This window comes from Drosophila virilis, chromosome 2 (assembly GCF_030788295.1).
Source record: "Drosophila virilis strain 15010-1051.87 chromosome 2, Dvir_AGI_RSII-ME, whole genome shotgun sequence".
Classification (NCBI taxonomy): Eukaryota; Metazoa; Arthropoda; class Insecta; order Diptera; family Drosophilidae; genus Drosophila; species Drosophila virilis.
In genome coordinates this window covers 17869984-17897450 of record NC_091544.1, presented here as the reverse complement: position 1 = coordinate 17897450, position 27467 = coordinate 17869984, and the positions used below count along the sequence as shown (strand labels likewise).

Below are 27467 nucleotides of genomic sequence, written 5' to 3'. Positions count from 1 at the left end.
GAGCAGAGTGTTAAAGTTGGATCGGGAAATAAAGAGCATTCAAGCATCCGAAAAACTAATGAAAAAGTGGAAGTGGACGCCAACTGGCTCTGAATACGACTATGAACACGGACATGCACATCATTGTGCAACGCGCATTGTGCCACAGCCGCAAAAACTAACAAACACAATAACAACATGGTTGCGACCCTAAGGCCGGAGAGAGAAATTCAATTTCATATGCATTCGCGTGTGGGATCCTAACACAATTGATGAAGTGCATTACACATGAATCCTCGTACTGCCATGCCTTGCAGGAGTATTACACACTTATTCAAGAGTCGCTTTCCCATAGTGGGCATCCCCAAAAGAAATACACTTGCAACAACGAAACACGCTATTTGGCACGCCATCTATTCTTTATGTTTGAGCAGGGGGTGGAGAGAAGGGACTCGAGTATTTGCCTAATGCGCGAGCAGCAGCTGTTTATCGGGAAACATAAGGCACACGTTATTTGCTTGCTTTTTCCTAAGAACCCCTCTCTGTTCATCAACTGAAAAGTGCCCTCCATTTGTTTGGCACGCTTTCCCCCCTCTGTTTGTTATTTTGCTTTGCTTATTGATATTGTACCAGATACAACAACATAACATAACTGAAGAACGTCTTCAACGTCGTTTCTGCTTATATTTTTTAGTATAAAACCAACAATTCTTGCTGGGTGGAAAAATGATTTCAGCTTTGACACCATTGTAAAACAAAAGAAAAAAATATGTGAGAACGTTGTGAAATCATGAAGGTGTTTTAAGCTGCATAAGAATTATACGCATTATTCAATTTGTAGAATTTGGTATTTGTATTAGATTGGTTGAAAATATGATAGATTTCGATAACTTAGCCAGGAATAATACAACTATTTAAATGTAAAATTTACAACCGAACACTTTTGTGATTAGCTTGGTAAGTGAGCATGTAAATGCGTATGCGAATACCTTTGAATATATTCTGATGTGAAAAAACGAAAAAAGATAAGAAGTTAAGAAGAGTAATAACAAGAGTACATATTTTAATTCTATTAACCTATGAAACACAATTTGCCCTTAAGGGACTACGATTTTTACTGTCCACATGTTAAAGCTTTTTTTCTGTCATCTTATGCTATAATTTTATTTTATTAGCAATCACTTGAGTACATCTATTAGCCATATACACATAAGCAAACGTAATAACAAGGAATATATACAGCAACCGTCTAAGCAAATGTTTGCAAAAACTTTGTGGATCAACCACAAAAGACAAAGAGAGGGACGAAGACGACGCCGATTAACCTTAGCAACACGTACTAAATTCTTATTGAATTGGACGCGGGGGAGCAAAACCGAAGGACAGAGAACAAAAGCAAAAGCAACAACAATCCTAAAAACTATTAACAAAGCAAACAAAACAAACAAAGTCAAACAAAAGGTCCACACAAAATGTTGTGTGCCACGAGGCGCACACACAGAGAGACACTTGACTGCGTGTAGAGACAATATGTAAGGACAAAAAAAAAACAGACAAAACAAAATATGAAAACATGTTGAATCAGTCAGCAACAGTTGAGAGTAAACGACTATGCGTCACCCTATGAAATGAAAATCAATGTCAGGACTAGAATTCCATGAGAAGAAGCAAACCTTTGCTTCATATTAAAACTGAGTAGCTGTATCGCACCTTCCACTTCATACAGAGGTCAGTAAATCTGTAACATGTTGTTGAAATGTTGTTGAATTGCTGCACTTTCCATCTGTAGCAGGCTGAATGTAATGCCATATTTCTTGTGCTGCCTTCCTCCCACTCTCCGGTTGGGCATTTCAATTGCATCATTAATAATGGCATTTGCCATTGGTGTACTCCAGACACGGTCCAGCTGCCTGGCCATACATTAGGATACATGTCAAACACTGCGTTCCGACTGTTGAGTAATGGTTCGCACATACGCCAAGAGCCTTACAGACAATGAACTTCAAGCTAGCCAAGTAAACAAGGGGAGAGGCTGTATCGACAGAGCTGCTCGAATGAAGCAACTTTGGTTAGGCCCCTTCTTCTGTAAGTACTCAAGTGGAAACGTGCTTTGCATTGCAAATCAGCCCAATCAATTCCAACTTCAGCCCAACTCCCGACTCCCTCTATTTGGTATGAGGGGAGCATCTGCTCAGTTGCCCACCTTTAAGTTCCCTTTCACATTGCGTATACGCAATTTTTCAATTTGCTGCAATTTAATTGAATTGTGGACAGCGCATCGCATCGTAAACTCCATAAGCACTTCTTATTTAACAAATTAGCAGCTCTACAGTGACTGCTTACAGTATTGCCCAAAAGACTGCCGATGACTTGCCTTAATTTACAGGTAGCCACAGCAAGCAAAGAGCCAAAAAGATTTATGCGCCGCCTCTCAAGCGTACTGTATACTCTCGTTAATAACAGAAAATGTACGCATTGTGTTACCCATCGTCTGCATCATTCCCTTCTCTCTTGACTTCGCTAACGGGGCCTGTTCGGAACAGGCAAAGCCCATAAATATGTTGATGTTGATTTCGGTTAAGAGGCTCTGTGTGTGTTGGGTGTTACACATCCTAATTACATTTTAACCTCACATCGAGGCATTTGGCACTTTTTATGCGAGACCTCAAAGAAGATCGTCTGACCCCACAGCTGTCTGACTGCGCCGTTTTACAGACTCAAGCAGGGTATTGAGTAATTTAGATAGCTTTAATATTGCATTAATTTTGCTTATTTGGGGAATAAGAAATGAATGTTTTAAAACACTTGTGAACATCTCACTCTCACACTAAATAAAGAAAGTCCAATTCAATAATCTATTTAAGCCACTTGACTTAGCATCTAAAACATTCCCCTTCCCATGCCACGCTCAGCCGTTAGTTGTTCTCTTAAAGTGTGCACTATGGAACTGATACTCGAGTCACAGGGGCGGGTGTCTGGCCCAGACTTTTATTGGGGCCCGAATTTGCCGCAGCAGCCGGTGATGAGCATACAATGGGACATAATTGTAATTGTGAGGGAAATAGTAGGACTGAAATAAAGAAACGCGAAGGCAGTTGGCGCGCTTCCAAATGGGCCCCTCAGCTGGCACATGGAGCTAGGGGCGCTTGTGATTATAGTTGTAGTTCAGTTTTCAGCTCAACTTTTTATTAACGTCGAACCATTTTAATATTTAAAATATCATTCGTACAGCCGAAATAGCGAAGGACAGAATTTTACGACCAGGATGAATTATTCAGTAGGCGACAATAATAATAGTTGGGATATGCCTTGCCAGTTCTCCCAAATCTTATATCCAGCCTGTAGGCTGTTCCGTCGGCTTAAGTGGTTTGCATATGAAAATCCCTTTAAAGCCCACACGTTGACTCAAGTGGTATGAAAGGAAAGTCGAAGGGGATTCAGAATGGGCTGCAAGATATTGAAGGCACTGGCATGGACTTTGACTGAACCTTAGCAGGATTTGAATGAGCTCTAGTCGAGACCGCTTCAAGGCGGCATTAAATATGCAAATTAAAGTGCAGCCAGGTGAGCAGTTGGAGCCACACTCAGACCAGGACGCAAGAATCACGTGAATGTTAGTTCTCTGGCTCCAGTTGGTGGCGCCCATAAGTATGCAAGCGTTTTTATCAAGCCCAAACTTTAATTCGCCTGAACGCCATTCGCATTTTGCAAATTTTGCACATACGGCACATGTGCCCAAGAACAACAACAAGCGCGTGGATGTGTTTGTGTAAAAGCCATAAATTTTGCTGGCAGAGACACGTCGAAATTCAAATTTACTTCCTTGGCATTTGTATGACTCTCACAAGCTGGCCAAAGGCAATGGATAAACCCATAGGAGAGACCACAGATATTTTCTTTCCTCTTATTACCAGTTGCCTGCTGTTATATCCGTTTTGATGATATGCAAATTTATAAACAGAAAACTTGAATTGAGTTACGGGAAAACAGAGGAAACAATAACATCATAACAAATATGACAAAGCAGGCGGGCGAATTAACAAATGATATGCAAGTCGTTCGATACCCGAGTCTGAAAAGAATAAAGTTTGCCTTTGAATACCGAGCATAAAAATGAAGGGCTGAAGATAACTGTGAAGATGATTTGAAACTCAAAATATGTTACCAGCACTTCTCCATCTATCAATCAAAACCTTCTAATTTCTTATTGATTAGTTGAATTTTCGATAACATTGATTTATGGCTTCATACCTTAAGCTTCTTTCCTCACATTGTTAAATCACTTAAATATGCCACAAAGCATAAAGTAAATTTGCAAAGCTAGGACCAGACAAATCCGGGTCTCTGACCTCGAGAGGCAAGAAATGAGCTCTTTACTATAGCTGAGTTGACAATGGGTCTCGGCTATATAATAAAATCAAAGTCAACCCCCCGCCACTCAGTTGACGGGATTCTTCATTTCACACAGCCAACAATGTCATTGGCATCAGCTCGACTTGGGGATGCCTGTTGGGGGATAATGATTTTTTCTTGGCCCATTTAAATTTATAATTTAATAAGAATCAGAGCTAATTAATTATACATAGGTAATAACTAGATTATAAACAGTCGACAAGCTAGAGGGAAAATTCGCAGCTTATCTTTAAATCACCTGGCCAACCTGTTGGGCCTTCTTATCCTCTGTCTGCTTATTATCCGGCAAATCCATTTATTGTATGCCCTTCTGAGTCCAATTGAAGCCAGAAATCCTTCTGTCAAGTCCCAATGCCAATGCCATTCACAATTGAGAATTCTCAATTCAAGAAAAGAGGCAACAGAATGGAAGTCTCTCGCACAATGGACATAAATGCAATACAATCTGTTATGCGAATGCGAAAAGTATAAGCGGCAGGTTTTCATATTCAACCTGACACTGAGAAATGATTTCAATTTCTCACCTAGCCCCTTGCGGGTAGTCCTCCCGCTGAACATGGAAATCCAATTGGTGCTGCGACGTGGTTGCGAGGCTTAAACTTTTGCCACAACTGATTTTGGCTTTCGCATGAAAATTCTTTTCACAGTCTCCCCAGCCCTCCTGCTCTTAGTCTCTTTCTCTCAGAGGATGTCTGTCAGTTTCGCACCTGCCAAATGCCCACACGGGGAGGAGCAAGTTTCTCTGATGCTCCTTCCAATCGCTTTCAGAGCCTTAGACTCTTCAGCCAGCTACTGAGAATGAATTGTATTTTTCGTTTTAAATTCACATCAATCTTGAAATCTGGCTTTTCGTTTCCTGTTCATTAGAGTACTGACTGTTCGGTTGGGCATTGGAAATAACAGGTTTGTTAGTTGTTTCATGAGAAAGGGGAAGGAAATTGCTTGGGTGTTTAAATCGCTTGCAATCAATCCCCGAATTGCCGGTTGTTAAAATGATAAACGTTCTTCATGGAGTTCAGTCAAATTCACCTGAGTAGTTGCTGGTGAGGGTAAGCGCAGTGCAACAATTTTGTTGACGAAGAATTTCGGATCGATATGGCACTTAATGATTTTATTGAACCTTGTGCAGATGGAGCTGGTATTTATGGTGCAGATGAAGCAAATGGTGTCTCAATTAGAACTGAATTAGAATTCAAATAAATCTAAAACTTTATTTTTCTTATGAGCACCGCTGTTTCTGATCATATTGTGTATGATACCTCAATGTAGTCGAACCATATTAATGTAAACATTTACTGTAGATTAATTGTATTTTGGCTGATGTATTTATAGGATATCTGGCCAATTTCTACTACCTGTGCAAGCAACTGAAAACAACAAGAATTGTGTACACAAATTGGAATTGTTTATAGCTGCGTATAAGAAAATGAAATAAAATTGTACATCTAGAATGCTATTACGCCCACACAATATTTTTCCGCACGGGGATTATTCGCTTAATGTACTCAGCTACAATCCAATGATATAAAATGATGTGACCTTCCATCTGTAAATGCAAACGGATTACAACAGGCATTGTCGGAGTTTTTCTCTCTTAATGCGCAGATTGTTTGCTTGCCAATTTGCATTGCCAACAGCAACAAAGCAAACTCGCATTGTTGCTCATGCAAATGTTTATCGTCAACTGCTGCGGGCTGTGTGCTCTCATTTTAACTTGATTGCTGACTTCCAATTTTAATGTGGCTAACTTCAGATAGCCATCAAAAACACCAACGGTTGGCAAATTGGCTCATCAAATATGAGTTCATTTGTGTGGCTGCAAAGCAGCCGAAACTGAGTGCAAGGGTCAAAGATAAACATTTCAAGCCTCATCCTTAAATCACAGAATGCAAAAGTAGCTCAAAGGCAGGGCCTAGATTGCAAGACTGTCCCACATAGAATGCCACTGACTGACAGAGTGACAAAATGACACTGTGATAGACGCATAAGACACGAACATCCCACTTCAGCTCCATCTCGGGGCTGACACTGAGCAATATGCGCAAGTGTCGGGCCAACATTAGTCGTCCTCCGTATTGTGTCCTTTGGGTATGCAATGCGAATGTGCTGACCCCCTGCCTCCGGAGCACCCGACGACATCGTCATTATGCAGCAGACCCGTGCCACCTGACTTGCCGCACCATGCAGTATCAGCTGCGCTCCTATCAGAGGCACCTCCATTTCTTTCGTTTTTAGCTGGCGGAAGCGATTGAACCACAAAATGGCGAAGCATATTCCGCGCCGATAGACAACTGTCAGCCAAATCAGACTCGTTGCAGGGAGCACGTTTTGCCTGGTTTCTTGTTAATGATGATGACAGCAAAAGGTTTGTCTGTTTGCCTCCAACTTGACATTTTCAGCGCGCATCTGTATGCCAACGTCATCATATGTCACATCTCTCTCTACTATTCGCTGCGACGCTTGTGCCACATGTGGGGACAGGCAACTCGCAGAGGCGACATGTGTTTGTCAGCGTGTCAAGCGGTCGAGTGCACAGCAGGAGGTATAATACTATATTATGTAGAATGTGGATAGTGGATGCTCCTAAAGTATGTTAACAAATGGTCACAGATAGTTTGCGTTCTTTTGCTTTGCTGCACTAATGCGGGTTTTGATTTTTTTCGCCCAGCGCTGTAGCATACTTTAAATAAGCTGCAATATTTTCGTTATCCCAAACAACTTCTGTTAAATGTTTTAATGTTTCGTAGGTAATGGAATATTAAATTTAATATTTAATTTACTTGGCACACAATACACGTAGGTCAATTTGTTGCCCGCTGATAATAATTTATGCACATTTTTTTTGACAGAAACTTTTTGTAAAAGCGGTAAGTCATCTGGCTGTCAGAATTTAAATCAAATATGCAAATAAAAATATTAAAAGTAGTTAAGAAAATAATAATAAATAAAAAATATAATATAAAAACAACAAACACAAATAAATGTACAATCAACTTCTTGTATAAATATAAAAACGGTTTTTCTTTTCATTTAAATGAAATCCATTTGCAAAACCGTCATCAAATCAGCAAATCCGAGATAATATTATCGACATATTCTACAGATTAGAATTAAACTTGATCGAATAAATCTACATTTAGATTATATTTAGCTTAAAAAAGTGTTTTGTTATTTTGATCAAAATTATTTTGTGAAATATCTTTTAATTTTTATATTTTCAGTATCGTCTAACTTGGAGCGCTGAGCACCACATAAGTGTTAAATTTGTTTTGATCAAACTGCGCAAACTCCGTTAACGTCAAACGTCAATTGAAAGCAGCGCTGCTTCAGTCGCTGTCGCAGTTGCTGCTTATGTTCACTCGAGCATTTTCCCGTTAACCGCTGCGTACGAGCTTTCAGTTATTTTGCGGCTTTTGTCAGCAACGCAACGTAACGCAAGGCGGCGTTATATTATTGAACGGCTCGACGTAGCGAGTGACGGGTTTAACGTAAGCATAGCAATAACAACAATAGAATAACGTAACAACTACAAATAACTATCCGGTGTTATAATGATTGCTTGCCCTGTGTCAAAGGCATGTAAAAATAGCAAAAATCGAAGTGAGCCAATAAATAAAACGGCAACGGACCATGCGTGTGCGTGTGTTTTCGTGTGTGGATGTTGGTACTTGAATGTGTGTGTGTGAGTTTTTTATGTGCTTAGCTTACAGACAACAAAATAAAAGAGCCAAAACTTGTTGTTTTAGCCATCTGCAGTGAAATTAAATGAGAAAATAGCTTGTTTTTATATGCCGCAGAACACATACCCTTACCAAATATTTGAATAGACTATATGAGTTTGTTGTATTATTTTCTACTGCAGAAATAGGCGAAACGTTTTGAATACATTTATTTATTTACAGTTCTAAAAACAATATTTTTTTATAAATTTAACATTAGCACAAAAACAATGAAATAATACAATAACAATACATTGAGCGGTATAGGCTCGCCTTTGCCCTCTGCAAGACGTCGGGCATTTTATGATAACCATTCGCAACTGTATAAAAATATTATTAGCATTGCAGATTACGTTCTTATAAGGTGAATAACTACTATAATATTTTTTTTTGGTTTTTTGTTTTAGTGAAATTAACTACTTGCACTTGCACCTCCTGTGTGGGCCACAAAACTTTACATACGAATAGTATAATGGCGTGCCTCGCTTTTGGAGCCGTGAATTCATTTTTCGCGTGGCTCCCGCTTGTTTAACATACTGAAATAACAGGCCAACGGACGATACGGTCGCACATCATACGGGTTTTTACGCACAATTATGCGCATATGAATTTAACCTCCTTTATAATGTGCATGCGGTTAACATGGCGTATGAGCAATATTTTAATTAAATGCTAAAATAACTCAAGCATCAAAGTCTGCAACTGTCGGATTCGCTTTTCTGGCTCCTAATTAAGTTGCTTTCTACGAGTGTGTATGCATGTGTGTGCATGTATGTGTATGTACTCTAAAAAAAAGTCTACAAAAAGTTTGTATATGCCTTGAACAGCATGTTGATTTCATAAACAGCCCGTTTGTGTATCAGTTCAATTGAAAACAGAATTCAAGTGAAAAACAAAATCGTGATTCGAAAATCGACAAAATAACATAAACATACAAAATTTCGAATACAAAAATCAACTATATAATTAAATTTATTTAAACCGACTGACAAGTAAGTATTTCTGTTTTTTTTTTTTATAATTACGCACTGTGTTACCCGTAATATGTATTTATAGCTCATTTAGTCATGCAGCAAGGTATGTGGAAAAACAGAGCAATAAAATTCTCTTATTGAACAAAATAATCGACCTATAGACCAGCTATTACAAAAATTATAACAATTTTAAAAATGTATAAAGTATAAGTCAACACACACACTCTTAAGTAAACTACTCTACACATAAAACTAATTATAGCCTGAACCCATTAAAAATTGTTTGGTTTTGTGGAAATCCATTAAACAGGCAGAAGGCAGCACCACGTTAAGTATATATTCTAGGTCAAGACCATTCCCAGCAGAGTTAAGCATTATAAGAGTTAGCTGTACATAAATTGGGAATTTTTGGATAACTTTCCTAGGACAATCCAATTTAAATTTTAACATTTAACTTAGTGTGGAGCAAAGTGAAGGCTAAATAACCGACTAGATAACTCCTGTTAGTTTGCTTTTTTTTTATAACGTTAAAAGTTAAACTTCTTAATCTAGGACATGTTGTTTTGAATATCTATGAATGTGAAGGGAAACAAACGAATTGGAACTGATTAGGCCTGATCAGCTCATTGTATTTGTCGTGTATATCCTCAAAATCAATCAACATTTGCAGCTGTTGCAAATTTATATTAAAAGCAATTCATTTGCAAGCAATTGCCACATGCATCAATATGCAAATCTCGCTTTGTACACAAGTCCTAACTTGTCTCATATCATTTCCCTTATCCTTCCCTCTCTCTTTCTATCTCTCTCTCCTCTCTCTCTCTCTCTATCTCTCTCTCTCTCTCTATGGCTCATGCGGTGCCAGCTGTAATGTCATGCTGCCAATATGTCCAACTGCCATTCAACCTTAAAGCCATCCACCCACATGTAGAACGTTGCGTTACGTTCAGCCCGTCAGTTGGCATTTTGGCATATTTAATTATCTGTCAATTCATCAGCGCGTGGGCATTCTATGTATGTTGTTTTGTCTTGGCTACGTTGGTACAAAGAAACAGACCAATAGCCTACACAGCTGTAATAATAACATAAGCATAATAAACAATATAAAACAAGTAAGAGGTTCTAGTCGGGAGCTCCCGACTAGGGGATACCCTGAACCCTCTTCTTCCAACATCAAATGCATATATATATTCTATTTTAAAAGCTATATGTCAAGTTTGGGGACTCTAGCTCTTATTATTTACCAAAATTGCCCAAAAAACAGGATATGGATATCGATTTTTATCGATTGTTTGGAAACGGAGTAAGTTATCGGAAACAAACTCGATCTGCGCAGGCACTAGGAGCACCTAAATTTCAAGTCTATAGCTCTTATTTGTTCTGAGATCCTTGCGTTCATACATACGGACGGACGGACGGACAGACAGACGGACATGGTTAGATCGACTCGGCTATTGATGCTGATCAAGAATATACATTATGGGGTCGGAGATGCTTCCTTCAGCCTGTTACATACATTTGGATTTTGCACAAATACAATATACCCTTATACCCATTTTTAATGGGTTCAGGGTATAAATACAACAACAAAGTGAACGGCTTCAGGAATATTTCCATATAAGTTGTATTTGACATAACAATAAAAACCAGGTGAATTACACTAACATGGGCAACCTGGTGACATGAAACAGGCGGATGAAATGAAGGCTGGAAGGCTAAGGAAATTATGTATATCAAGATTTAATAGCAGTTGCTGAGTTTAGCTTGAGCCAAGTCACATTCCATTTAAAGCAAGCATCACATTACGTATACGCAGTGCGTGCAGCTGAAAATAATCAACCGTCAAGTGCTTCTATGTTTGATTCTGTGTTTGTGACCTGTCGTGTCTGTGTATGTACGATGGTTATCTGCTGTCATAATAATTGTTGAGGCACTTTTGCGACACTTAGATCGCGCGTTGTCCATTTGCGGTCACTTGGCATGTCGTTGACTGGGGGTGGAGGTTTGTTCCATTTTTGTCCATGCTTAGCGTAATTAGCCACACATTTGGACGTTACAGAAAATACATTTCCTCAAATGTATATTAGATTATGGGGAGCATAATATACAAAACAGCACATATGCAGAGTGCCTGCTGCAAATAAGATTCTTCTATTGTAGTAGATTTTGTAAATTAATATAAATAAATATGCATCATCGACAAATACTTAGTTATTTCTTTTCTCTGTCAAATTAATACTTACCAGATAATAGACTTCTGTGAACTCGACAGTTGCCAATGGAATGTTAACTTATATGTATCTTTCAAATTTACTTAGACTAAATAGAATATGTTTACAGTTTATTTACAATAGTCGCCTACAGAAATGTGGCCCTTGTGTATTATGTGGCAACTGACAAGTCCAACAAGCATGCAAAGCCATATCGCTTCATCAAGGCACGAACACGAACTATCTGCGACAATTTCTTGACGTATTTCAAACCATATCAGGGGCATCCACATACCCCACTCTGCACAATATATAATTGTATTTTTGTATTTTGTACTCGTGCTGTGAGCTCGACCGCTTGACACGCTGACAAAAACATGTCGCCTCTTGCAGTGTTTGTTTCCACTTGTGGCACAAACTTCGCAGCAAATAGTAGAGAAAATGAAAGAAAGAGAGAGAGAGAGAGAGAAAGAAGTGACATATGTTGACTTTGTTATCGCCACAGATGAGCGCTGAAAAGGTAAGGTTGGCCAAGTGGTTGTTGTTAAAAACAGCAGCAACATCAGCAACGACAGCAACACAAAGAGGCAAACACCTTTTGCTGTCATCATCATTAACAAGAAACCAGGCAAAACGTGCTCCCTGCAACGAGTCTGATTTGGCTGACAGTTGTCTGTCGGCGTGGAATATGCTTCGCCATTTTGTGGTTCAATCGCTTCCGCCAGCTAAAAACGAAACAAATCGAGGCGCCTCTGATAGAAAAGCAGCTGTCACTGCCTGGTGCCTGGTGTGCTGCGTAATGATGATGTCGTCGGTTGCTCAAGGAGACACATTCACATTGCATGCCCAAGGGACATTATCAGAGGACGAGTAATGTTGGCCCGACACTTGCGCACATTGCTCAGTGTCAGCCTTAAGATGGAGCTGAAGTGGGACGTACATGTCATGTGCGTCTTTCACAGTGTCATCTTGTCACTCTGTGGGACATTCTTGCAATCTAGGCTCTGCCTTTGCGCTACTTTTTCGTTCTTTGATTTAAGGATGAGGCTTGAAATGTTTATCATTCGGTTGAATTGCAGCCACACAAATGCACTCATCAAATAGCCAATTTTGATGGCTTTCTAAAGTTAGCCACATTAAAATTAGAAGTCAACAATCAAGTTAATATGAGAGCACACAGCCCGCAGCAGTTGACGATAAACATTTGCATGAGCAACAATGCGAGTTTGCTTTGTTGCTGTTGGCAATGCAAATTGGCAAGCAAACAATCTGCGCATTAAGAGAGAAAAACTCCGACAATGCCTGTTGTAATCCGTTTGCATTTACAGATGGAAGGTCACATCATTTTATATAATTGGATTGTAGCTGAGTACATTAAGCGAATAATCCCCGTGCGGAAAAATATTCTAGATGTACAATTTTATTTCATTTTCTTATACGCAGCTATAAACAATTCCAATATGTGTACATAATTCTTGTTGTTTTCAGTTGCTTGCACAGGTAGTAGAAATTGGCCAGATATCCTATAAATACATCAGCCAAAATACAATTAATCTACAGTAAATGTTTACATTAATATGGTTCGACTACATTGAGCTATCATACACAATATGATCAGAAACAGCGGTGCTCATAAGCAAAATAAAGTTTTAGATTTATTTGAATTCTAATTCAGTTCTAATTGAGACACCATTTGCTTCATCTGCACCATAAGTACCAGCTCCATCTGCACAATGTTCAATAAAATCATTAAGTGCCATATCGATCCGAAATTCTTCGTCAACAACAAAATTGTTGCACTGCGCTTACCCACCCTCACCAGCAACCACTCAGGTGAATTTGACTAAACTCCATGAAGAACGTTTATCATTTTAACAACCGGCAATTCGGGGATTGATTGCAAGCGATTTAAACACCCAAGCAATTTCCTTCCCCTTTCTCATGAAACAACTAAAAAACCTGTTATTTCCAATGCCCAACCGAACAGTCAGTACTCTAACGAACAGGAAACGAAAAACCAGATTTCAAGATTGATGTGAATTTAAAACGAAAAATACAATTCATTCTTGAAGAGTCTAAGGCTCTGAAAGCGATTGGAAGGAGCATCAGAGAAACTTGCTCCTCCCCGAGTGGGCATTTGGCAGGTGCGAAAATGACAGACCTCCTCTGAGAGAAAGAGACTAAGAGCAGGAGGGCTGGGGAGACTGTGAAAAAAATTTTCATGCGAAAGCCAAAATCAGTTGTGGCAAAAGTTTAAACCTCGCAACCACGTCGCAGCACCAATTGGATTTCCATGTTCAGCGGGAGGACTACCCGCAAGGGGCTAGGTGAGAAATTGAAATCATTTCTCAGTGTCAGGTTGAATATGAAAACCTGCCGCTTATACTTTTCGCATTCGCATAACAGATTGTATTGCATTTATGTCCATTGTGCGAGAGACTTCCATTCTGTTGCCTCTTTTCTTGAATTGAGAATTCTCAATTGTGAATGGCATTGGCATTGGGACTTGACAGAAGGATTTCTGGCTTCAATTGGACTCAGAAGGGCATACAATAAATGGATTTGCCGGATAATAAGCAGACAGAGGATAAGAAGGCCCAACAGGTTGGCCAGGTGATTTAAAGATAAACTGCGAATTTTCCCTCTAGCTTGTCGACTGTTTATAATCTGGTTATTACCTATGTATAATTAATTAGCTTAGCTCTGATTCTTATTAAATTATAAATTTGAATGGGCCAAGAAAAACTCATTATCCCCCAACAGGCATCCCCAAGTCGAGCTGATGCCAATGACATTGTTGGCTGTGTGAAATGAAGAATCCCGTCAACTGAGTGGCGGGGGGTTGACTTTGATTTTATTATATAGCCGAGACCCATTGTCAACTCAGCTATAGTAAAGAGCTCATTTCTTGCCTCTTGAGGTCAGAGACCCGGATTTGTCTTGTCCTAGCTTTGCAAATTTACTTTATGCTTTGTGGCATATTTAAGTGATTTAACAATGTGAGGAAAGAAGCTTAAGGTATGAAGCCATAAATCAATGTTATCGAAAATTCAACTAATCAATAAGAAATTAGAAGGTTTTGATTGATAGATGGAGAAGTGCTGGTAACATATTTTGAGTTTCAAATCATCTTCACAGTTATCTTCAGCCCTTCATTTTTATGCTCGGTATTCAAAGGCAAACTTTATTCTTTTCAGACTCGGGTATCGAACGACTTGCATATCATTTGTTCATTCGCCCGCCTGCTTTGTCATATTTGTTATGATGTTTTTGTTTCCTCTGTTTTTCCGTAACTCAATTCAAGTTTTCTGTTTATAAATTTGCATTTCATCAAAACGGATATAACAGCACGCAGCTGGTAACAAGAGGAAAGAAAGTATCTGTGGTCTCTCCTATGGGTTTATCCATTGCCTTTGGCCAGCTTGTGAGAGTCATACAAATGCCAACGAAGTAAATTTAAATTTCGACGTGTCTCTGCCAGCAAAATTTATGGCTTTTACACAAACACATCCACGCGCTTGTTGTTGTTCTTGGGCACATGTGCCGTATATGCAAAATTTGCAAAATGCGAATGGCGTTCAGGCGAATTAAAGTTTGGGCTTGATAAAAACGCTTGCATACTTATGGGCGCCACCAACTGGAGCCAGAGAACTAACATTCACGTGATTCTTGCGTCCTGGTCTGAGTGTGGCTCCAACTGCTCACCTGGCTGCACTTTAATTTGCATATTTAATGCCGCCTTGAAGCGGTCTCGACTAGAGCTCATTCAAATCCTGCTAAGGTTCAGTCAAAGTCCATGCCAGTGCCGTCAATATCTTGCAGCCCATTCTGAATCCCCTTCGACTTTCCTTTCATACCACTTGAGTCAACGTGTGGGCTTTAAAGGGATTTTCATATGCAAACCACTTAAGCCGACGGAACAGCCTACAGGCTGGATATAAGGTTTGGGAGAACTGGCAAGGCATATCCCAACTATTATTATTGTCGCCTACTGAATAATTCATCCTGGTCGTAAAATTGTGTACTTCGCTATTTCGGCTGTACGAATGATATTTTAAATATTAAAATGGTTCGACGTTAATAAAACGTTGAGCTGAAAACTGAACTACAACTATAATCAGAAGCGCCCCTAGCTCCATGTGCCAGCTGAGGGGCCCATTTGGAAACGCGCCAACTGCCTTCGCGTTTTTTGATTTCAGTCCAACTATTTCCCTCACAATTACAATTATGTCCCATTGTATGCTCATCACCGGCTGCTGCGGCAAATTCGGGCCCCAATAAAAGTCTGGGCCAGACACCAGTCCCTGTGACTCGAGCATCAGTTCCATAGTGCACACTTTAAGAGAACAACTAACGGCTGGGAAGGGGAATGTTTTAGATGCTAAGTCAAGTGGCTTAAATAGATTATTGAATTGGACTTTCTTTATTTAGTGTGAGAGTGAGATGTTCACAAGTGTTTTAAAACATTCATTTCTTATTCCCCAAATAAGCAAAATTAATGCAATATTAAAGCTATCTAAATTACTCAATACCCTGCTTGAGTCTGTAAAACGGCGCAGTCAGACAGCTGTGGGGTCAGACGATCTTCTTTGAGGTCTCGCATAAAAAGTGCCAAATGCCTCGATGTGAGGTTAAAATGTAATTAGGATGTGTAACACCCAACACACACAGAGCCTCTTAACCGAAATCAACATCAACATATTTATGGGCTTTGCCTGTTCCGAACAGGCCCCGTTAGCGAAGTCTGGAGAAAAGGAAATGAAGCAGGCGGAGGGTAACACAATACGTACATTTTCTGTTATTAACGAGAGAATAAAGTAGGCTTGAAAGGGCGGCGCATAAATCTTGTTGGCTCTTTGCTTGCTGTGGCTACCTGTAAATTAAGGCAAGTCATCGGCAGTCTTTTGGGGAATACTGTAAACAGTCACTGTAGAGCTGCTAATTTGTTAAATAAGAAGTGCTAATGGAGTTTACGATGCGATGCGCTGTCCACAATTCAATTAAATTGCAGCAAATTGAAAAATTGCGTATACGCAATGTGAAAGGGAACTTAAAGGTGCTCTTACCAAATAGAGGGAGTCGGGAGTTGGGCTGAAGTTGGAATTGATTGGGCTGATTTGCAATGCAAAGCACGTTTCCACTTGAGTACTTACAGAGGAAGGGGCCTAACCAAAGTTGCTTCATTCGAGCAGCTCTCTCGATACAGCCTCTCCCCTTGTCTACTTGGCTAGCTTGAAGTTCATTGTCTGTAAGGCTCTTGGCGTATGTGCGAACCATTACTCAACAGTCGGAACGCAGTGTTTGACATGTATCCTAATGTATGGCCAGGCAGCTGGACCGTGTCTGGAGTACACCAATGGCAAATGCCATTATTAATGATGCAATTGACATGCCCAACCGGAGACTGGGAGGAAGGCAGCACAAGAAATATGGCATTACATTCAGCCTGCTACAGATGGAAGGTGCAGCAATTCAACAACATTTCAACAAAATGTTACAGATTTACTGACCTCTGTATGAAGTGGAAGGTGCGATACAGCTACTCAGTTTTAATATGAAGCAAAGGTTTGCTTCTTCTCATGGAATTCTAGTCCTGACATTGATTTTCATTTCATAGGGTGACGCTTAGTCGTTTACTCTCAACTGTTGCTGACTGACTCAACATGTTTTCATATTTTGTTTCGTCTGTTTTTTTTTTTGTCCTTACATATTGTCTCTACACGCAGTCAAGTGTCTCTCTGTGTGTGCGCCTCGTGGCACACAACATTTTGTGTGGACCTTTTGTTTGACTTTGTTTGTTTTGTTTGCTTTGTTAATAGTTTTTAGGATTGTTGTTGCTTTTGCTTTTGTTCTCCGTCCTTCGGTTTTGCTCCCCCGCGTCCAATTCAATAAGAATTTAGTACGTGTTGCTGAGGTTAATCGGCGTCGTCTTCATCCCTCTCTTTGTCTTTTTTGGCTGACCCACAAAGTTTTTGCAAACATTTGCTTAGATGTTTGCTTTTGTGTATATAGGCAATAGACGGAGTCAAAATATTGCTAATGACATAAAATTAAGGCATAAGATGACGCAAAGAGACAGAGCTTTAACAAGTGGACAGCGAAAATCTAAGTGTGCGACCGAATATGTTTTCAAGTGCAAGTTGTGTTTAATAGCTTAATGGAATTAAATTTATGTGATAGTCTTATGACATGAAGTCAGTCTCAGCACAACTTACCTTTTTTCGTATATCGTAGCGAATATAATCACAGGTGTTTCCATATACATTTACCTGCTGAACTACAGTGTTAATCACAAAGGAGATCAGTGAGCAATTTAATTATATTACATAATTACATTTAAATAGTAGTATTATTTCAATTAAGTCAATGAAATGCATGATATTTACGAATCGAATATAGAATCCAAATTCTTTATTTTAAACAATGAATAAACTCCTTGAAAATTACAATGGTAAATTAGAATGCTGTCAAAGCTGTAAAAAATTTTCCAGCCAGCAAGAATTGTTAGCTTTACACTAAAAAAATAAATAGCACCGACGTTGGAGATGGTCCTTATTTATGTTATGTTGTTGTATCTGGTGCAATATCAACAAGGAAAGCAGAAGAACAAACAGACGTGAATAAATGGAGGGCACTTTTCAGTTGAGGAACAGAGAAGGGTTCAAAGGAAAAAAAAGCAAACAACGTGAGCATGATGTGTTCCGATAAGCAGCTGCTGCTCGCGCATTAGCGAACACTCGAGTCGACTCCCTCCCCCCCTTTCAAAACATAAAGAATAAATGGCGTGCCAAATAGCGTGTTTCGTTGTTGCAAGTTAGGCATGTATAATACTCCTGCAATGCATGGCAGTGTGAGGATTCGTGTATGATGCACTTCATCAATTGTGTTAGGATATGAAATTGAATTTTCCTCTGCGGCTTAAGAGTCGGCAACCATGTTGCTATTGCGTTTGTTCGCTTTTGCGGCTGTCACAGGATGCGTGTTGCACAATGCAGTGCATGTCCGCATTCATAGCCGTATCCAGAGCCAGTTAGCCTCCGCTTCCACTTTTTCATTGTTTTTTCGGATGCTTGGATGCTCTGGTCCTTTCGATCCAACTTAAACACTCTGCTATCCATCTGGCTTAGGCAGAGTAGCCCACAGAGGATGGTTGTGTGCGAGGGTGGCTGAAAAGGGGACTTCGGAAATTACGTATACGCAGACTGACTCGTATGCTTCCTGTGCGTGTGAACTCTATTGCAATTTTCTGCCTTTTCCGTCGCTCGTTGCTTTGTTTGATGTGTTTTCAGTCGCTTAATTGTGCGTGCCAGCGACAACAAAGAGCCTCCGACTAGCTGAGTGACTGGCAATCACAGCCCACAGTCGCAGTCCGCACCAACCCGCAACTGATCCCTTTGACACTTCAGCCTAGTGCACTTCTGTCTGCTGTAGATGATTCGAGTTTTTGTTTCCTGATTTTCAATAGAAACTGCATACAAATTGGCTAACCACTTACTTCGTTTATATTGCTTTCTTTTTAGGAGGTTTTTTTGAAAGCCCATCTAAATGTATTGCACATGCGAGGATAAACCGAACAGAACTATGCTACTTCTGGGAATATGCGGATAAATTGAATAAGAACGAATTTGTATAATTTGCTTCTAAATATCTCTCAAGAATGACTGGAGCCTAAGGAATCTGCGACCTAATGCTATTTCCATTTATCGATTTTCATACAATCAATCCATGGGCACCATGTCGACCCAATTGAATCAATTGACCCTTTTTTATTGCTCATTTTTTTGCTCTTTGCATTGTTTTATAGGAGAAATATAAAAGCTCCAATGCAATTTTCACACTCTTTGCTTATCTGCCATTGATAGCATGTTATGACCCCTAAGATGTGTCCGTTTTTCTTTCTCTTCCTTGGCTTGCATTAGATGCACAATTCATGCAGAGGCGTATCTCATATTGTATGCATCTACATACCTTATCGCAAAATATTCCACACAAATTATTCTAAGTCCACAAGCATTTACAAATAAATTTATGGTGTGGTCCATTTGCCTCACTTTGGTATAGAGTCAACTAACTGGACAATCTCCAACAAGTTCATTTGGGCAGACCACATCAAGCAAACCACAAAAGCAGTTGCTACTGCTTCTGACCCTTTCCTTGTTCCCGACGAGCCCATTAATTTTGCTCAACCAAAAATGAATAATGATATGGTCCGAGTAGTGGTCAGTCTAGGGGAAAGGCAGAAATCCGGAGGAAAGCTTAAATTCTTGTGTGAAAAAGCCAAAAATATGCACTAAAAAATATGCTTATTAAGTCATAAGAACTTTAGGACTTTTTCACCAAAACGGCCTGCAAGCCTGTGTATGTTGGTAAATATACAAGACTGTTGTCTTTTCTAGCTTTTAAGAGTTCAGTTAGTTTGCTTTTTGCGATGCATGTGGGTTTCAAGAAGCAAAACACATACAAGCTGCAACCATTTATGATTTTGGCATTCCCTTCGTCCTTCTGCACATTCAGTTTCCACTACCCAATTAAAAAACTTTTGCAGCACTTTTTTTCAATTTGTTGTGTTTCAGTTTTTGCATTATTTGTTTATGCCCCTGTTTCTGTTTTGTTTCTTTTCTCAGCTGCCACCTATGACAGTTGTCCAGACAATTTAAAGGCTTTTTGGTTCTAGTGTTTTTCTCTGTATGTTTTACTTTTTCTTGCCTTAATCTTCTTTACCGGTTGATCTGTCTTCGTTCTGGTGCTCCTGATCGACCACCGCCCAGCTCTTTTCATGGTCCCATAAACTATTACAATTCGCTTTTATGACTTGGGTTGGTTTTGCGGGTACCACAGTGAGGCCAACTTAATTGGCCATAATTGAATTTTATAATTGGGAGGTTACTTCTTTTTCTTTCAAGAATATATTAACTTAGAGGCAGGTTTCTACAGTATATCTTCATTGTTCTTATTATTTCATACTATAATTAAATTTTATTCGATGATTTTTGCTGATAACCTAGCTGCAGCAGCTTAATATCTGACTGTAACGATTGAGCAGTATTTCAGAGTTATAGGCAAACTTCGAAATCGATTTATATCTTCAGCGTTCAATTTCAACAGATTCCGACCATCCCTTTTGTTTCACATCAGAAAAAACCAACTTGATTGCTCCACACTTTCAACTGTCGCTAACGTCCGCCCGGAGCTCTTTACTCTCTCCAACTGATTGCAGCCAGCTTCCGTTTGCTGCCAATCCCACGCACGTCCTGGCCATAAAGCGCAGTGCACTAAGCCAATTTCAGAGTGTTTATAATTGAAACTGGCCAAGAGCATCGCACAATAAAGTCGAGAGTGAAAGAAATGTTAAAAGGGAAAAAACATAACAAAACTAAAGCAGGGCAGGTGCAACACTGAGCAAAAGCTAAGTTCGTGTCCAAGTCATTTCCCCCGAAGCGGATATAAAGCGATTTGACTTGGTGACAACATCATTTCCGCAGGGCGTGGCTGTCTATGCAGTGTGAAGTGCTTAGCGGAGACAAAAAATAATGAGCACTTAAATTGCTGTCATTAATAAGGTGACTCACAGAGATATCCAGCTTAAAGCACAGTGTCATTTTGATAAACTGCTCAACAATGAATACGTGCTACTGAGATGCGCAGAGAGAGGCGGATAATCGACTTAGAGCTTACCATAGGTTCAGGTGAGCGAAGGCAGAGACGAAGAAATAAGGGAAAAAGGAGGTGGCTCGGAGCGAGCTCATTAAAGGTGAAAAATTAGCAGGGTAAGTGGAGCGTCCCATTCTTCTGAGGATTGGAATATTATGTAAAACAGTCTGAACGATGTCACAAATTTCTGAAGGTAGAACATTGAAAATCCAGTAAGATATTGTTGTAAAGAATTTGTTGCCTGTTGGCAAAGTTTGTGGTGATTTGTGTTCTCTTTCTTCAAAATTTATTGGGTGCCTACAAAAAGTTTATCCACAACAGCCAAGTTAGAAATATGTTGCATATAAATCATCTTTAATAGACTTTGCTTATACGAAAGCCGGGAAAAGGGCTGATGAGAAATTACCAACCGCCTTTGTACTTTGGGAAGGTACAACAACAACAGGAAGTGCTCAACTTGACTCACAAATTTGCATTGTGTAAATTGCTTCCGTACTGATTCGTATATTGCCAGCCACGTTGAGGGGTTGTGCTAAGGTCTGAGATATGCCAAGACAAGGCAAATACACGAAACAAGCAGACAGCAGGGGGTGTCCGCCTCCTTGGACCACATTTCTCTTGTCATTTCTTGGTAGTTTTAAAGAGATTGCGGGGCTTTGGGATTTATATTCTTCTAGAATTCCAAGAAACAACAGCCGAAAACCTTAACTATCAACTTTGCTATTACCACCTAATTCAGCTGAAGTGTCGCAGAATGAGACATAAATCGCAACCCTTGCTGGAAGTGAATGAATTGGGTCTTGAATAATTACTTAAATTTGTGTGCTTTTTAATGGGCTGCCATTGTTTCAATTGTTTTGTTCACTTTTTGTCTGTAAGAAAAGATTATGCTGATTTCTTGGTTTTGGCATTGTTTTGACTTTTGAACAATATTCACCCTTGATTACAACTAAACTAATTTCTTTTGAATCTGGCATTATATAAACACACTTAGGATGAATATGAATAAGTTCTAACAATAGAAATGATTTTCTTTGGGATTTTAAGTATTGCTAAGAATTCAAAGTATTTAGTATTGTTCTCCAGAAATATTTGAAAGCAGTTCGGACTCCTCGTTACACCGACGACTAACCCAGCTGCTTCCAAAGTTTCCACAGTCAACGGACACCTAATTATATACCTAATTTATGAGAGGCCGTAAAGCTGTTCAGTTAATATGAAAAGCAGATGCCACAAATGTGCTATTAATACTCAATTAATTTGTTCTTATATACTATTGCTTCCGCAAATTGGAGGAAATATAAATAAACAAGTTGAGTGCCTAAGGCAGAGGAAAATACATTTTGTGTGGTACTGGAATTTCTTTTCACTTTATTTACATGGCAATGAATTCACCTTGACAAACCTGCTGGGCGAATTACCCACGCCTCCTTCGGGGGAGATACGGATATTTGCATGCAAATCGAGGCACTGCATCAACGTAATAGTAAGACCCTTGAATTTTCGTAAAAAGTGGGCCGATGGATTGGCAAAGGGATAAACTGGGTTCGCTTTAATCCAGAAATGTCAACAAACCGTCCTTGTTTATACAAGGATTCAGAGGGGACACAGACTTCTGCCTCAGCATGTGAAAATTAATAAAAGGCGAGTGTAAACACCAAACCAAGCATTGAAAGGTTTTAAGCAACCTCTGCACTCTATACTCGGCTTCGTTTTTATTTAATTTCCTTGTTCTTGTCCAGGGGTCGGTATGTCAGCGTTTATGGGCGTGTCCCTGTGCCTGTGATGTGGTCCCAGCACTCGCATACACACAGATGAGCCCTAAATTAAAAATTCGCCAGGTAAATATTTACTTAGCTACAAATAAGCAACAAAAACATGTAATAAGAGGGATCCTATATAAGGGAGAAATTAATTTAAGTAAGGACAAAATGAGAAAAACTGATAAAGTCTTAAGACCTTACAGAGTGCAGATGTCAGACATACATTTTTAGAAAGCTTGTAAGACTTCCAAGAGAATGCAAAATGATTGCTTAAATTGTTTTTAACTTTCCCTATTCCAGTTTCCCACAAGGCCCACCAATGGGGAGATTTATGGCGCCTTCATAAAGCGTTTTTATTATTCAAACAAAAACCACACGACAATCAGTTTTCCATTTCAATAATTTGAGATTTTATGACTTCTCTTTTTGGTTTTTCTTTACAGGCACCCTTGGGACTCTGAGGATATGCATTAGACGAGCAAGTCGAAATACTTGGTAAATATAATTTTGCAAATTATTAGTGCGGCAGAACCGAGATTCGAGGCGTGGCTACTTCGACAGGGCAAACATTATACAGCAAACAGAGCGAAGCGAGTGAATTACAAGTTATGCTATTTGCTTGTGAGACTGTGTGTGTGTATCAGGGTGGGGTCATCTGAACGACAACAAGTCAAGTGTGGCAAATGACAGGGACTTATGTCTGTTGCCTTTGCAGATTTCAGGCTGTCAGATGCAGAAGGCATGCATAACTTTGGGCGCTGCAGACCTTCTAGGGGCTTCTTCCACTCCAAGCTATCGCTCGAAGATTCACATTGTTTCTTTAAAGTTATTTACAAATTGACGGCATGTCCCGCTGTTGCACTCAGAGAAAGTCCTTGTCCCAATTATGTGACAAATATACAATTTTCCAGCTGCAGCCTGCCTCGGTCCCCTCCTGGTGTGTGCAGCAATGCGTATTCAATAAATTTAAGCAGGAAAATTCCATTTAATTTGCATTAAATTTACACCAGCAGCAGGAGCAGCAGGGAAACCAACGACACAACCAACAGCGGGAGAAAGTAGTTGCAACATTTCCCCCTACAGACCCCAAAAAGTGTTGTATATCCGCAGGGATCGTCCTGGCGAATGTTTGTTTGATGTATCACAGCTCGGGGTAAGTATTTATTGGATTTGCCACTTGGCTGATGTTGCTGGTAATTGGCTGGCTGGATTTTGTGCATTTGGGATCTGCGAATTCCTAACTAAAATACTTCTCAATAATTGTTTATTTCCATTTAATTGGTCATTTATATGAGACTTACGTCATTCCCGCTCACTTAAATAATTCAAAATACTTCCGATAGACTCGCAGGACACACAGCCTAATCCCAATATTTAATAGAGTTAATAATATGCGAAAATACTGCCTGGAGATTTGCTTTCCAGTTCCCCAGAGTTCATTGCTGTCACTCGACCAACTGGTGATAATAAAAAGGGGGAAATAAAATTTATGAGTTTTCATTTATGTGCCAGCCTCAGAAGCGGCTATCAGCATGCGGCGCGTATACGTGATATTTTATAAGCATATTTCGTGTTTTTGCCAATGAAGCAAATTACGCAACAAATTTAAAAAGGTTAAAATAAAAGGCTTACTCTGCATTACATTTATGAAACCATATGAAAAAAAGTAACTACAGTTGGCTATCTTTTAAATTTATGTTTATACAAAATATAATTCAAACGTCAGATACTTTCAGTTTGAAGATTTACCTTATAATCAGCAAGCTGCATTTTTTCGGATTAATTTACTATTTTTTTTTTTTTTTTTTTGTCAAATTGCTCAGGCAATTTAGGAAGGTTACTTAAACTTAGCTTTTAACACATAATCATTTTAATCCAATTGCTAACTTTGTGTAGAACCTGTAATGAATACGAAACACCAATTACTGCTTTATTTCAGTTCTATCTCCTGCAATCATTTGAATCCGACGGTCTAGATCGTCATTCTATATCCGACCTTATATCTCAACTAAACCAATTCAAGTCTAGAATGCTGCCGCAGCCTTTTAATCAAAATGTTGTTCGGGTTGTTGCTAAAACTTTTTTTGTCACCCAGCACACACTTGCAATGTTCTTCCCAAAATCCCTCCGTTTTGTTTTTCTCTGTTCCTTGCGCAATTTGGAATCTTGTTTGGTTGCCAAATAAAACCACATGCTTCTGTCATGGCTGTTGTTGTTTTCCCGGACAGGCCAGGCGGCATGCTTCAAAGAGCAGAGTCAGCAAAACACGGCAGACTCTCATTGCAGCTCCTGCCCAGGTTGATATACAGTGTCTGGGGATGAGGACAGGCAGCATCAGCTTCGTGGCAGACGTCAGTGACTTGAACTGGAGCGCTGACCTCGCAGACTGGAGGGACCACATAAAGTGTGATTTCGGGCGCATATGCATACAAACCCATGACATACGAGTCCGTTTGACAGGGTGTCTCCCGATCCAAAGAGGGCACTGACCATCAGCATGTGAAAGTGTCAATCATACACCCCGTGGTAACGTCCCACACGGCTGTTAACGACGCCTCGGTCCATTGTTGCTGTTATTATGATTATAGTCATTGTTGTCCCATTTTCGCGGAACGGGCCAACCCGCTTACCCATCCCTGCATTTTCTCTTGCTGCCACATATAATGAAATATAAATATTGTGATGTTGTCGCTGATGTTTTTGTTGTTGTCCTTTGTTATTTTTACGGTTTCTGCTGCTATGTAAAGCAGACACATAATAAATATTACTCTTACCAGGTTGTTGTTACTATCGCTCGTCGCAACACACAAAAGAGCAGCAAATTGAAATTTAATGAAATTTATTAATTTGCTACATTTTTGATGATGTGGCAAAAATATTTTGTTGTCAGCTTCAAATTGATCGCATAGCGGTTGAATTTACGTTTTGTGTGAGAAAATAATGTAAATAATTCACAAAGAATTTATACTGAATTAATAATTTATGTTGTTAAAACTCAAATTGAATATATTTTGAAATAAAATTAAGTTAAAAAACGTGTAAAATTAAATAAAGCTGTTTCGTCAAGCGCAAAATTTAAAGCGTTATTCACACAGAGCCTGAAAGCCTGTGAAATCTAAAGCTGTGAAATTTTACGCGTAAAACTTTTTGTGGCCAAGAAGATGTGGCCTAACAGGTTTAAAAGGTTCTTAGTGCTGCTAGGAGATAAACTGTTGGCAACTGGATGCAGATAGGCTTATGAAGATGTTGAGAGATGTTTGGTAAAGTTAACTTTTATGAGAGATTTATAGCAAGCTGAAATTAGTGAAGCACAAGCTTCGTGCTTTAAAATAAGCAAAACAAATAAAGGAATTGTCCATAGGCCTTCCTCCTAAATACCATAGGGACACATAAAAACAGTCCATTATATGTGTAAATTGGACATGTTACAAACCACTTCAAGAAATGTGAAATACGTGTGCAATTTGTCACTTTATCCCTGTTTTCACCAAGACTCAAACAAGAAAATCATCTTCTCTCCAATCTCCAAGTAGCAATCTCTTAATCATATCTCCTCTCACAATTTCCCGAAAAATTCCGACTTCAACTCCTGACACTACTTTCCGCAATGTTTTATTTTAAGTGTTTTTTTATTTGTTCATACCTTGCACAGCAGCAGCCACAATCAGAATTCCTTGAGGGCTGTACCTCAACTTTGACATTCCCGTGCCGTTTTTTATGCCTCGCCTTTTATTGCGTGCCATTACTTTAATATTTTTTGCTTTCAGTTCGATTTACTTCACAGCAATCGATGAAGGAGCGCTTAATGGGTTCGTTGTACCCTCACATACGCACACACACATAGATAGGGCAGATGTGTGGCTCTCACATTCTGTAGCCGTTGCCTGCCTTCAATGTATTTCAATTATTTTTATTGGCTTATCATAAATTATATTGCCCCCTGGCCTTGGCTTCCATATTTTTCCTGCTACTGCTCACGCATCGCTCGAATCGCCTCTTTCGCTCTTCATGTTTCACTTGGCTTCCACTTGGTTCATCAGATTTAACGATTGCGTATTTCTTGCCCTCCCCTCGACTGCCCCTCTGTTGCGCCCAGGTCTGGAACACATGTTGAGCCTTGTTTTTGGCATTGCCGCTTATTGAAAAACTTTGGCAAGCCGTTGCGTGGCTCCCTTCGTCTTGCTTAAGAAAACTTTCCGTTAAGTGGCAGCAACTTTTCGTTTCCCTACAAGCATTTTATAATTTCATTGAATTTCTTTGCTGCCACGTTTTGCATATTTTATTTTGCCGGTAAAACTTTATAGAGTTCATTATTTGCAGCAACTGCGCGTTAATTACTCATGCATTTGGCACTTAGAATAATTGAATTGTATCTTAGATATTCCTGTTTCAAATTAATAAACCCTAAAATGGTTTTAACATAAAATTAGTTCTTTCGCATTTGCTCCAATACTTTTCATGATAATGAATGCATTGTTAAGTAGTAACGTGCAGCAGAGAATCCTTACACAGAACTTGGTAAATCAATTGCTATAAGCTCGCTTTGCCTGTGGATTCCATCTTTAATCAAAGCATCAGACTTCAATGACTCCAATGGCATCTATTTATTCATCTCTGAAGCCACTCCCACAGCCCATTATTCATTCATTGCAATTGGGCACAGTTCCCCATGGTGCTGCCACATTTTACACGCCGCATTGCATTCTCGACTCTATTACACGACATTATCGCAATTTTAATTATCACGCCATCGTCATC

The 27467-nt window shown here is 39.4% G+C and overlaps 1 protein-coding gene across 12 annotated transcripts in view; it reads left to right on the top strand.

The window, feature by feature from the left end:
• LOC6630996 (uncharacterized) overlaps positions 1-27467 on the top strand; it is a 63156-nt gene that overhangs the window by 23350 nt on the left and 12339 nt on the right. Inside the window, exons 2-5 of one of the 12 annotated variants that reach the window (XM_070206890.1) lie at positions 7614-7880; positions 7968-8072; positions 8519-9103; positions 23153-23204. The gene's annotated coding sequence lies outside the window, so the exon portion shown is untranslated. Of the gene's footprint in view, positions 1-7613; positions 8073-8518; positions 9104-22695; positions 22788-23152; positions 23205-23719; positions 23863-27467 lie in introns of those variants that run through there. The other 11 variants (XM_070206888.1, XM_015171979.3, XM_015171978.3 and 8 more) reach the window with 11 other exon arrangements.